General features: G+C 54.2%; 1 non-coding gene across 1 annotated transcript in view; it reads right to left on the minus strand.

Moving 5' to 3' along the window:
* LOC124762882 overlaps window positions 1-1,333 on the minus strand; it is a 1,909-nt gene extending 576 nt beyond the window's left edge. The window contains exon 1 of the ribosomal RNA XR_007012616.1: window positions 1-1,333. This exon is cut by the window's left edge and continues 576 nt beyond it. This is a non-coding gene — a ribosomal RNA (small subunit ribosomal RNA).
* Window positions 1,334-5,000: the final 3,667 nt, after the last annotated feature.

Genomic DNA, 5,000 nt, shown 5'->3' on the forward strand with positions numbered 1-5,000 from the left:
GTCAATCCTTCCGGTGTCCGGGCCTGGTGAGGTTTCCCGTGTTGAGTCAAATTAAGCCGCAGGCTCCACTCCTGGTGGTGCCCTTCCGTCAATTCCTTTAAGTTTCAGCTTTGCAACCATACTTCCCCCGGAACCCAAAAGCTTTGGTTTCCCGGAGGCTGCCCGCCGAGTCATCGGAGGAACTGCGGCGGATCGCTGGCTGGCATCGTTTATGGTTAGAACTAGGGCGGTATCTGATCGCCTTCGAACCTCTAACTTTCGTTCTTGATTAATGAAAACATACTTGGCAAATGCTTTCGCTTCTGTTCGTCTTGCGACGATCCAAGAATTTCACCTCTAACGTCGCAATACGAATGCCCCCGCCTGTCCCTATTAATCATTACCTCGGGTTCCGAAAACCAACAAAATAGAACCGAGGTCCTATTCCATTATTCCATGCACACAGTATTCAGGCGGGCTTGCCTGCTTTAAGCACTCTAATTTGTTCAAAGTAAACGTGCCGGCCCACCGAGACACTCAATAAAGAGCACCCTGGTAGGATTTCAACGGGGTCCGCCTCGGGACGCACGAGCACGCACGAGGCGGTCGCACGCCTTCAGCTCGCCCCACCGGCAGGACGTCCCACGATACATGCCAGTTAAACACCGACGGGCGGTGAACCAACAGCGTGGGACACAAATCCAACTACGAGCTTTTTAACCGCAACAACTTTAATATACGCTATTGGAGCTGGAATTACCGCGGCTGCTGGCACCAGACTTGCCCTCCAATAGATACTCGTTAAAGGATTTAAAGTGTACTCATTCCGATTACGGGGCCTCGGATGAGTCCCGTATCGTTATTTTTCGTCACTACCTCCCCGTGCCGGGAGTGGGTAATTTGCGCGCCTGCTGCCTTCCTTGGATGTGGTAGCCGTTTCTCAGGCTCCCTCTCCGGAATCGAACCCTGATTCCCCGTTACCCGTTACAACCATGGTAGGCGCAGAACCTACCATCGACAGTTGATAAGGCAGACATTTGAAAGATGCGTCGCCGGTACGAGGACCGTGCGATCAGCCCAAAGTTATTCAGAGTCACCAAGGCAAACGGACCGGACGAGCCGACCGATTGGTTTTGATCTAATAAAAGCGTCCCTTCCATCTCTGGTCGGGACTCTGTTTGCATGTATTAGCTCTAGAATTACCACAGTTATCCAAGTAACGTGGGTACGATCTAAGGAACCATAACTGATTTAATGAGCCATTCGCGGTTTCACCTTAATGCGGCTTGTACTGAGACATGCATGGCTTAATCTTTGAGACAAGCATATGACTACTGGCAGGATCAACCAGGGAGCTGCGTCAACTAGAGCTGAGCAGCCGGCCGCCCGGGAGTGTGTCCCGGGGGCCCGCGCGAACACGCAAGCGTCCGCTCAATCATTCTGCAAACAGGAGGAGGCTGAGCTCCCCTGCACAATACACCTCGAAACCCTCTCAGGTCCCGGCGGCGCGCAGCGCCGTCCCAAGTACTTGGTCGGGTTCGAGAGAGGCGCAATCGCCCGGAGTTAGGCGAGTAGACGCTTTCGGTGCGACCACCCGTGCTCCCAACTGAGCTTGCCGCTGCCGACAGAGGCCCGGGAGCGTGCTGTCGTGGCATTGCCGGCGGGAGACAACACGCGCCACCTACGGTGACCGGCAGCTCCAACGCCAGCGCCACAGAAGGACAAAAGCCCCACTTGGGTGCCGAAGCGAACTCTCCCAGCACAGCGCACGCGCCAACACATCCGCACAGCTGCGATACAAACCACCAGCGAGAACCGCTGGGGCGACCGAGCAGCAGACGGCGTCGCGGCGCCGAGCGCCGGGCGGCGGCGCATCCTCAACGCACACAGTCCTCAATCGGACCAGCACACTGAAGATGTCCACCGCGCTTCGCACCGGGCCCGCGAGGACCTACTTTGGCCGCACGGCGCCGCGCGCAGGGTGCGCCGGCGCGCAGCTGCGACGCCTGCCGCGTCCGTCGGCCGGCGCGCCTGCCACTGGCCGCCCCCACCAGCCGGCTGTAGCGCGTGCGCCCACGCACCGCGCGGCCAGCACGCCGGGAGGCGCCCCCTCACCGGCCGGGGACGGTCCCACCCAGCCACCGCCGCGTATCGCTTCACACCCAGATGCCGTTCAGTTTCGTCGGCATGGTGGGTATCGCTGGAACAACCGGTTAGTACCTCAACCTATCGTCGCCATCACCGATTCACCCCTAGCGAGAACAACCGCACCACAACAGGTTACCATTTGTTCATTTGCGTAACTTCACCAGAAAACGCAGGCGTCCATCGCCATTTGCAACTTCAACGATTATTGCATGCCTGTGTCAGGTGTCACGCCACACTACGTCTGCCCACATACACGCAACAAAATGTGCACGCCTAGACAATACGTGGAAGGTGGCCCCCGTACGTATGCGATGTCCATTGCTCGAACGACTGTCAACCGGCCTCTGTAGCATGTCGCAGATATGGAACGCGGTGCACCATGCCATCACGGTGTGTGAGGAGAGACGACTAGGTCCGAATACATCAACAGACAGCTCATGCTGATCGCCATCCACGGCGTCCGTTCCTCCCACACGTCTCTATGGCGTACCACACTGCAATCCAGCTCTCATAGGGAGACGACACGTAGCTGCGTGCACAATATTTGCACTGTATGGTCCGCCGTTTTTGGGCGCAGTCGTTGTGCGGTCACACATGTGCCACGATGTATCATTCAGTACATAAGGACGAATGTGCAGTACAGATTGTGGTTCACGCGTACGACATCAGCGGACAGTTGACACAGGCCGCACCACAACGTAGCCTGAGTACGTCGCATGCGAAGGGCATTGAACATGCAAACTTCTCACCAACCAGCTTGCGAAGGCAGGGGGCAAGGTGGGGACGTGGGGAGGGGCGGCATGTACGTCCTGCTGCCATCCACATTACAGTGTACAGCAGGAGCATGTGGAAAGTGAGCAAGACTTGCAAGGTGTTTAACATGAAGCGATACACAGGGGTGCGGGCAGTGCGAGTAGCGAACTATATTGCGAGGGTTGCGGGTGGGCAACACTACAGTAATTGAACGAGTCGTATAACAATTACAGAGCAGGTTTAGGCGACAACGTGGGTTACGTTAAGGCGACAACATGGGTTAGGTTAAGGCACAACATGGGTTAGGTTAAGGCACAACATGGGTTAGGTTAAGGCACAACATGGGTTAGGTTAAGGCACAACATGGGTTAGGTTAAGGCACAACATGGGTTAGGTTAAGGCACAACATGGGTTAGGTTAAGGCACAACATGGGTTAGGTTAAGGCACAACATGGGTTAGGTTGAGGCACAACATGGGTTAGGTTAAGGCACAACATGGGTTAGGTTGAGGCACAACATGGGTTAGGTTGAGGCACAACATGGGTTAGGTTGAGGCACAACATGGGTTAGGTTAAGGTACAACATGGGTTAGGTTAAGGTACAACATGGGTTAGGTTAAGGTACAACATGGGTTAGGTTAAGGTACAACATGGGTTAGGTTAAGGTACAACATGGGTTAGGTTAAGGTACAACATAGGTTAGGTTAAGGTACAACATAGGTTAGGTTAAGGTACAACATAGGTTAGGTTAAGGTACAACATAGGTTAGGTTAAGGTACAACATAGGTTAGGTTAAGGTACAACATAGGTTAGGTTAAGGTACAACATAGGTTAGGTTAGGTTAGGTTAGGTTACACGTTGTTGTACGGAAAGGTGTAGGGGGGGGGGGGGGGGCGGGGGCGGCAGGTTCGTTGATAGTGATTATAGTAAGTGAATGCTTGTGACATGATCAGATTTGTCACGTCAGGATGCACCTTTGGCTTATTAGAGGCGGCGCTCCAATTCTATGCTTGTGTGAGACCTGTGTCTTTGACTCATGTCATTGTTTGTGCGCTGTGACAGGAGGTACTATTGTGATGTTGGGTGCACCGTTGTATAGGACATGTGTGGGTGTTGGTGCCTGGTCTGCGCAATGGTGGATGTCGAAAGGCTGGGATATTGTATTTTCCGCACGGACCTCCTGGTCTGGTTGTGATAGTGTGGATTGTGTAATGTGGCGGAGAAGATGCACTGGATGTTGTTCCATGCTGGTGCTTACATATTGTATGTGCGCCTGTTAGAAGCAGAGAGTGGTGCGTGATCAGAGTGTCTGGCTGACGTGTGGTTCCCATTTTGGGCAGACTCTTTCAGCATGTATACGGACAGTTGTGTATATTTGCTGTAGTTTGATGGCTCTGCATTGATTACTAATCAGCGCCGTGTGTACGGGTAATCTGGTTCCAGTCCAAAATGTTCCATCTGTGTACATTAGTGACAAAGACTCCCCCCATGCAGTGGGGCTCGGTCTGTTATAACTCTTCCGCGTAATATATTTGCCCCACGTTTTTGCGACTGCGAGTGCGAGTGCAACGCGCATGGGGACCGACATGCTGATGGCTCGGTATCGGACGCCGTACAGTGAGCAACGCGATCGCGTCTCTCGCTCGTAAGTGGTACAGGTCGCGGCTCATGTATACGGACAGCGGGAATGTCGCATATTGGAAATAACTCTTCATGAAACGCAAGTTATAGGGGTGGATTGCACTTTACGAGTGCGGGAAACGTCCGCCGTTCATCCGCTGGAGGTGCGAGTTTGGCGGTTGGGGTGGTGCACGAACGGGTGCGGGTGGCGTCATTGCCGGTCCACGGCTTCGTGCGGCAGAGCCACTGGAGATTGGGTGCTATGGTCGACAGAGGCTGCAGCCTTTGTGGGTGGCGTCGAAAGGCGGCCACTGTGGCGCCATCGCTGTCTTAGTCGGCTTGGCGTCTCATAGATGGCGGTAGCGTCGTTGCAGGAGGTCATGTTGCGGGAGACCTACAGATGGCGGTATGTTTTGTGGTGCGGACGTAGTGTTGTCAGATGCGCATAGATGGCGGTATTGCATGTGGTGTCGCCCTATTTTCATAGATGGCGATACTGTT

The sequence above is a fragment of the Schistocerca piceifrons genome, unplaced genomic scaffold, assembly GCF_021461385.2.
Source record: "Schistocerca piceifrons isolate TAMUIC-IGC-003096 unplaced genomic scaffold, iqSchPice1.1 HiC_scaffold_612, whole genome shotgun sequence".
Lineage (NCBI taxonomy): Eukaryota > Metazoa > Arthropoda > Insecta > Orthoptera > Acrididae > Schistocerca > Schistocerca piceifrons.